This window comes from Ixodes scapularis, unplaced genomic scaffold (assembly GCF_016920785.2).
Source record: "Ixodes scapularis isolate PalLabHiFi unplaced genomic scaffold, ASM1692078v2 PGA_scaffold0__279_contigs__length_252992795, whole genome shotgun sequence".
Lineage (NCBI taxonomy): Eukaryota > Metazoa > Arthropoda > Arachnida > Ixodida > Ixodidae > Ixodes > Ixodes scapularis.
The window spans coordinates 167372703-167381287 of record NW_024609835.1 but is presented as its reverse complement, the minus strand read 5'-3'; the positions used below and the strand labels follow the sequence as shown (position 1 = coordinate 167381287).

Here is an 8585-nt window from a genome sequence, read left to right as displayed (position 1 = left end):
GTCCCTCGGTCTTATCATATAGTCCAGGTTTTAAAATATTTCCGGAAAACAAAATAAGGTTATTAGCATATCTACAGCAAGCAATACCTTCGGGATTAACGGCCGCTAACGCATACATTATCTGGAGTGGCTACGTTGCAAATGTTTCCGTGCACCGCTCACTGTTTTCCAACAAAAGCACCGCCTCGTGGCGTTATTTTTGTGTTTTATCAAAACAGAAGCCATAGAATGTGTTTTTCCGTCTATTTTAGGTGCACAACAAAAAAGGGGGGAATATTTTTATGCGTTCCCAGGGCGGAGGGGTTGTATATGTAAATGCATCTCGAACTCGGACGAGCATAACCCAAGAGGACGGATTTCTTGTTTTTGCTCCTTGAAAATGGAGGTTGTAAAAAACATTTTTTTCTCTGTGAGTTTTTTTCTTTACATAGATAAAAGGTTATACGTTTTGTTTATGTTAGAAACGCAGAAAACACACACAAAAAGATCGTTTTCATGCGTCTATAAACAGAATAACAATGCAGCGTTTCATGTGCTTTCTTAACACAACGTGTCAAGATGCATTTGACACTGCGTTAGAATAGCTGCATATTTCCGTGTGGCACGATGTTCCTCCAAATCTTTTATGGCTAAGCAGCAAAACGGGGGCCATTTCTAACTATTTAAGTCCACCGCCACACAAAGTGTCATATTGCAATATTTGCTTTACAGCGGTTCAGGAAAAGTTTTCAAAACGCACACTGAAAGGGACGTGTTACAAGGGAAAAAAAGGCGGATGACAAGCCGAAGCACAAGCCGTAATTCTGAACACACACACAGCAGTAGTATGAGCTGCTTCAAAGTTGAAACATTAACTTGCTGTAGCTACTGAGTCGAAAAACGGTTTCAGTTTCAGAAACTGCACAGTAATAAAAGAGCTGCGTCGCCAGACTGCGTCTGTCTTTTGTCGTTTAGCAATATAGTTGGGTGTTTTCAGATACGATCGAACAACCATGTCCGGTGACCATTTTTAATGTTGACGAAAAAAATATCTTTTGCTGGCTTCATGCGCACAAGAATAAAACCAATCCTTGTTTCCGAAAAAAAAATTGTCTGCGAAAACAATTTGTAAGCACCTTCTCAGTCACGTGTGCGTTTTGCGTATCGCGCGATGTTGGCATTTCAGGCGGCTTCCCCAGAACAAATGTTTTGGCTACGGGTCTAGAAATATTCACTGACAAATTAGGCATAGGAAGGATTGACAAAAAGTATATATCACTGAGTAATATGGTCATTATTTTGAAAAACAAAATCGCAAACACGGCACATTGCGCAGTAATGCTTTGAAGAAAATATTTTTTCTCCGTGTCTTTAAAAGCTAAGGTCTTCATACTTTGCCAGTGTGTTGCCCTTTATGTAGTTCATCTTTGAATGAAATATGTTGACCTGGGGACCTATGTTGGACAAATGTTTCGTTTCTCCTAAAAGAAACGGAAGTGACGACATCGCGTCTGATTGGTTGAGGCTCGAATGACGAAAGTTCCCTACAAAAATGTGGGCGGAGACGGCGAACCGCCATCATCGGAAGTGACATCATTTTGACGTATCGTTTCCTCGGTGTTTCGTCTAAAAAGGGAACGAGTCTGTCGTCGTTCTCTTCGCCTCTTCGCAATGGGAAACACGGCGTCGACGGCGTCTCGGAGGCAGAGCGACAGCTTTCCTATCGTGGAACTTTTTTTTGCTCCGGAGAGGCTTTACCGGCAGCACCGCGATGCCTTCGAATTACCGGAGGAAGCTTTTCGGAGGCAGTACCGTCTCACCAAGAATGTGGTCCGTTGGTTGTGCGACGAACTGCGCGAGGAGCCTGAGTTGAGGAGGCTGCGACGTTCGTGGACTGTGATGACTGTGGAACAGCAAGTGTTGTGCGCACTTCGCTTTTACGCCACGGGGAGTTTTCAGGGCATGGTGGCGAGCGACGAGCACATAGCGAGGGATCAGTCTACAGTCAGCATCGTTGTGCGGGCTGTGTCCCTCGCTATTGTGCAGTGTCTGGGGATCCGGCGCGGCTGGATCGACTTTCCCCAGACAACCGGCGAGAGGGACGACGTCGAGAGGGGCTTCCAACGGCTCGGCAGGATACCCGGCGTCATCGGTTGCGTCGACGGGACGATGATTGCCATCGTCGCCCCGTCAGAGAACGACCCCACCGTCACGAAGGCGGCGTATTGGTGCCGCAAGCAATACTACGCTCTCAACGTGATGGTGGTAAGTACGATCACATATATACTACGTCTCACCTTAGCATGAACTAACTGAGAAGACTGTGCGAGCGCGAACGGCCTGACTGGAGCACTCGCTGCACGAGCGCTCGTGCAGCCGCCGGGGCTTTATCCAAAGCAGCTAGCTCGCGCTTTTAGCTATAGGTCAACGCCCGTTCTGAATGGGTTTGAAAAAGAGCGTAACGCTAATGCGGTGTGGATATGCCATTTTATAAATTAAAGTTATGGGTTGTTAGTGCTCGTTCATCCTCCGCACAAGCTTTTGTTCGACGGACGGAGGGAGGGTTGTTTTCATGTCGTGTTAAGCTTTTAAGCAATAGTTCGTGTCCTGCATGATAAAGTGTAAACTCTCCTTTGAAGAAAAAAGCAAATTTGCCAAAACTATTGCGTGGATCAAAGGTAGTGGCTATTTATCATATAATTTTAATCTTTATAACACAGCCAGCGCTCTGTCTGTGTCCTTCTTCATGCAGTCCGTCGTTGTTTTTGTTGTTTTTTTTTTGTTGTTTTTTTGCGCTCAGCGCTCTGTCTATATCCTCCTTCATCCAGTCCGTCGTTTTTTGCGTTGTTTTAATGTTTTAAGTTTGTAAACCACGTAATTTATGGTGGTGTGTTGGTCAGCATGTAAATCGTGTTTGACAGGGCCCCATGACCATGAGTGCAATGAACTGTTTGTGGATTCAGTTGAAATAATGTCGACACATGTGTGTGACGCCGACTGCCGGGTCATGAGCATCGACCCACAGTACCCTGGGTCGGTGCACGACTCCTTCGTGTGGCGCTACTCGTGGCTCCGGAGCAACTTCGAGCAAGGCCGGCTGGTAGACGATGGCAGGTTTCTGCTCGGTAAGCATACTCCAGTTGTTGGTACTGTACATGATGGCTCTGCACCACTTATAAGCTACAATATCACACATACTGTTGCGAACATAGATAACTGGCATGCGCTCTGGCCATACCTGTGACACGTCTCCTTGGAAACACTCTGACGCAGCTGTCAAGTACTGGGGGAAAGGTTGCAAACATGCGCCTTTCTTTGCTTAGTTGTCAACAATTTTAAAGGGATACTACAACAAAATTTCGGTGCTTATTCTTTGGTCTATACGTGTTCAGAAGAGCATTATCACATCGGACACGCCAATATCTTGTTAATAAAGAGACAAAAAGGCATTAAAAAAAAATAGGCGATTAGGAAAGAGCACCTTCTAGATGTCTAGGAACCTTGACAGGTAGTGACCGATAACTGTCTCGCTTAGAACCATACATGCTTTGAACCTGACGTCATCTTGACAGCTCAACGGCCAGCAGAACAGACAAGGGGAGGGAGCAACTCCACACTCAACGGGACTCTCTTTTGTGTGTACCAAGATTATAGAATATTAATTTGCCACTCAAAATGACACAAAAGCAGCTTTGGGGTTTGTTGCGGTGGCCTGATCGCTGGCATGCTTCGACCGCTTTTGTTGCTTGAACAGCTAGGGCATCCTGACGATGTCTGCCTCGCCGCAGCTTTGCTCATCCTAAGAGAAACTACATCACAGTTGCACCGGATGTGACGTGCTCTCTGGTGGCTGCTCTCCGAGCGCTTGCCAGTCTGGCCTGTTTATAATGAAAAATATAGCCATAAGGCTCAAAAGGGAAATGTATGATTGTCATTTACGGGTATTGTGGATCATGTTCAGCCTATTTCTGAACATGACGGGTACATTTCAAATTTCGTTGAAGTATTCTATTAAAGAGAACAGCATTAATATCATACATTTCCTTCTCTGAATGTGCAGGTGACAGCGGCTATGCCTTGGAGCCTTGGCTCATCACCCCTGTCCCTGGATTCCACGCGACCTCCACCGCATGCGGCCGGTTTAATAAGGCACATTCTTCGATGAGGTCCGTTGTGGAGCGCTGCATTGGGCTGTTGAAGAGCAGATTCCGGTGTCTGCAAAGGCACCGGGCTCTGTTTTATCATCCCACAACAGCCACCGTCATTATATCGGCGTGTGCAGTGCTCCACAATATCTGCCTTTCATCGAATGAGCCAGAACCGGAGCCAGACTCTGACCCTGACGAGCCAGGGTTGGAGTCTGGGCCGAGCTCGGACGGTTCTGAGTCGAGCTCGGAGGGGTCAGCGGCGGATGACGAGAGGCCGGCTCCTGCCCACCCTCGGGTCAGCCTCTCGGACAGGGGGAGGGCTCTGAGGCAGTGCCTTGTTGCCCAGTTCCAAACCTGCCACAGCCGTGCCGCTCCGGAGCCCCACGCAAGCCACGGTGGCAGTCCCGCCCACCAGGGACACCACCAGCGCCAAGGAGTCCGTCGCCACAACGGAAGTCCCGCCCATCAGGGACACCGTCGGCGGCAGGGAGCCCCTCATCGTCCTCGCCACGGTGGCACTCCCGCACACCAGGGACGCCACCGGCGACAGCGAACCCTTCGTCGTCCTCGCCTCAACTGACGCCCTCGCCACCAGAGAAGCCCTCCCCGTGGCAGTATGTACTGCACTTGTTGTTCCACAGTCATGGCCGTCCATAAGCTCCACAGTGTCAACTCCGCCTTGCAGTTCGTCGCACAACCACCATGCTACCTTTACGGACATTTAGTACTGCCTCCGAAAAGCTATTCGGTGCATCAGTTATGTTGATAGAGCCTTTTTTTCATTTGTAAGCAGGGTGCACAAATTTTTTGGACAATAGCAGAACATTTTGTATGGTTATGAAGCTAGCCTTTGCAAGAGACTGAGAACTCAATGAGGCTACTGGTGAGACCTATTTTTTTTTTTTACTACAATATATTGTTTGTATCGGGTTTGGACATCGACTCATTTTCTCTACACTTCTATTGCCCTGCTCCATTTTACAATCTATTATGGCTACCACAGAGCCAGGTGTATTACTCGATAATCGCAGATTAGATTCGTGCCAACTTGAATGTATAAAGAAGACAACAAGTAGTTTGTTTTTGAAAGTGCTTTCTTTTTTATAACAATGCCGTAACGTGAAAAATAAACATGTTTGAAAACACAGGTTGCAATGCTTTCTTTAAAATGAAATTGAGCATGGACTAGTAAACACCGTATACATTCTTTGTCATTATCAAGGATATATCACAGACATTATTTCACACTTCACTTAATTCAGCACAGTGCCATTTCGTTTGTGTTTTGTCACACCTTTGAAAACACAGGTTGCAACGCTTTTTTTAAAGTGAAATTGAGCATGGACTAGAAACACCATATAAATTCTTTCTCATTATCAAGGATATATCACAGACATTATTTTACACTTGACTTAATTCACCACACTATCATTTCGTTTGTGTTTTGTCACACATGGAAGCATGACAGATTCCATAGCTGAGGCATGTTGAGATCAACAATGATATAAGAAAACAAACAAACAAAAAACAGGGACACAGACGAAGGGAAACAGGACAAGGCGCACTCTCATCCCTGTTTTTTTCAGCGCTTTTTTTGTTTGCCATGAACCAACTGGCCCAAATCTCCACTTTATTGCGATATAAGAAAAATCGCAAACCCAGAGGCTAGTTTCAGGCGGAAGAAAACTACAAGTATAAAATTCCTATGGCACAAGCCACTTGGCACCTTTGATGAAAAAGCACACACTACATATTGCTGTCCTACAAACATGAGGAATGGCTAGTTTTAGCATATATCTGTCATGCCTGTTGCCAAGAGCATATTACTAACTTGCTTCACTGGTTATAGTGACTCCAATAAACAAGTACAGAAGGCACAGTTCTTTGTAAACAAAATATGAACTGAAAAGCATGGACGGACTTTCCCGTAATGTCAACATTGTTGTAAAGATGTTTAGACAGCAGAACATCAGCCTTCCTTTAAGCAGTGGCTCACTCATAGTATTATTCACTGTATGGCGAGCCCAGTGTGCGTAGGAACTTGTCCATTAACACGCACCACATACCAGTGGCACAAAAGAACATATTTCTTGTCTCCGCCTGGAGAACAAAACAAAAAAAGAAAAAATTAATACCAACTTGGAACATAAAATAATCATCCATAAAACTAAATTATATCTGGCTGGACTCAGCGGTCCTGGGCTCGGCTGGGCTCGGTGGGGCTGGGCTCGGCGGGGCTGGGATCGGCGGGGCGGGGCTGGACTTGGCTGGGCTGGAGGGGTGGCTGGGCAGGGCTCGGCAGGTCTTGGCTTCGCAGGGCTCGACTTCTCTCGGCAGTCAGCAGCAGAACGACCTCGACGAGCACGCGGGTCGTGTTTTGGAGTTCCAGGGCCACCGCTTGTGTAGCGCGAGCTTGCTCCTGGTTCGACTCCGCAACAGCCTCCATGCGGTGGCTGAGGGTATCGATTGAACGCAGGAGCTGGAAAGACGGGGCATTTATTGCGCAGCAACAACATATTTCTAGACACCCAGAGGGCGTGAAAACCTTGCATATGTCACAGTTCGGTTTGCATTATGCTTTTGTAGATCTCCATTGCCCTCTGCTGCAGTCCCACTTTCACAGTGGCATCTTTATTAAACTCGTACCTATTTAGTCATGTTACGGAGTTCTATGTTTGAGCCAATACCTGGCCTTGGAACTCCACGTCCCGCGCGTCCCTCGTCTCGTTCTGCTGCACCTGCCGAGTCTGGTTGGCGACTGCCTGCATGGCAGCCTCGTCGTGCCGCTCCTGCCTCGACATTCGGGGGGTGGCACGAGGCGCCGTGGGCCGCACCCGGGGCCTTTCAGGTGGCCTGACATCTGCCAGGAAACAAAGAATGCTTCTGTCATATCAGACAATCCTAGTTGTCTTCATGAGAGGTCTCACCCCGCGAGGTGGAGGGCACCGGCTCGGCTGCCTGCTGCCCGTGACCTGCCTGGGCGCCTGTGGGTCTCCCCTAGAAGGGAATTTGGAAGTCCTAGTCAGCACACAGGACTTGTCTGCATTTTCTAGATATTGAGAGTGGGTTTGTTGAGGCTGCATTCCACTCAGGGGAAACAAAATTACTCTGTTTCAGAGGTAGTGCCATTCATGTCTAGGATTGATTCCCCAAATATGTCTAGTGGCAGCTCAAAAGGTTGCACTTCCCCTGTTTTTGTGAAAATGTACCTCTGTGATACAGAAATTGAATCTTACGACAGCGTGCACACAATACAACTGAGGGTTGCAACAACCACCAAAGCAAGAAGAAAAAGGACTACACAAAAACTACAGATGTTTTGGCCTTAGAAACTCCAGTATTACTGCAATAAATATAGTGTTTTTTGTCGTAAGTGCTTTTGTTTTAGATTTTGCCTTTACGTGGATGATTTAATTCGCCCTCCGATTCGCTGAATTATAAAAAGTGCCAGCACCTTTAATGCATATATTCACATTCACAGGGGCGGATTTAGAGGGGGGGGGTCGGATGTCCTGACCCCCCTCTTGATTTCTGCATGTGTAAAATTTAGGGCATTAAACAAGGGAGAGGGGGAGGGGGTTCCTCAACATATGTTACGCTGACCAACACCTGACCCCCCCCCCCCCCCCTCAGGAAATTTCTGCATCCGCCCCTGCATTCATATTTATCACATTTCACTGCGGTATACATCTTAGCTCACTGATAATAAAACCCTGCACGGATATTCTCCATTGGGATTGAACAGCTACATGTGCAATAGTATGTTAGGTTCAAGCGTGCACTCACCTCGGCCTCGTCCTCAAAAGCGGGGACGGAAAACCCAGGAGCGCCCAGGGCCGAGTCCTCGCCCACCAGCGTCAAAATACGTGCGTATGATGACGCCAGTGAGCGCACCCGGCCGCCTCCTCCCCTAGTTTGCCTGCGAGTAAAGGAAGTAATTCAATAGCTTGGTCCACACTATGAGTAGACGACGCAAATTACCTCGCCTGTTTCGCCAGCTCGGCTGCCCGCGCCCGCGCCTTCGACACCCGCACGGCCCAGTAGCGCTTCCAAGCTTCCGGCTCCTTCCTCGGAGGCCCGAGGTAGTTGAGCCGGGAGGTTAGCTCGGTCCAGAGACGAACTTTGTCGTGTCTGGACAGGGCCGGGCTGAGCTCAGTTGCACCGCGTACCAGAGAGGGGTTCTCGAACATAAATGTATCGAGTTCCTCCCTCTGGGCCGCGGTCACACGTTGCCTGCTCCCGTCGTCCATGTTGTTTGAACCATAGTCACTGACAATTTAAGAAACGCAGGGTACTGCAAGACTGGAACCTTTTATTATCGCTCCGCAGCCAATGAGATAGCCGCATTAGCCGATGAGAACGCCGAGGAACCATTCACGACGCAAGAAGAGCGAGCATGACAGGCCACATCCTCCCGTTTCTTGAGCCGTCACCAGTGACAGTGATTTGAACTAGGCG

The 8585-nt window shown here is 47.9% G+C and overlaps 1 long non-coding RNA gene across 1 annotated transcript; it reads right to left on the bottom strand.

Annotated features, from left to right (window-relative positions):
• Positions 1–6972: 6972 nt before the first annotated feature.
• LOC120842338 lies at positions 6973–8032 on the bottom strand. The gene is made up of 3 exons (XR_005715906.1): positions 7914–8032; positions 7055–7124; positions 6973–6987 (listed from the first exon to the last, which is right to left on the bottom strand). It is a non-coding gene; the product is annotated as an uncharacterized LOC120842338 (long non-coding RNA).
• Positions 8033–8585: the final 553 nt, after the last annotated feature.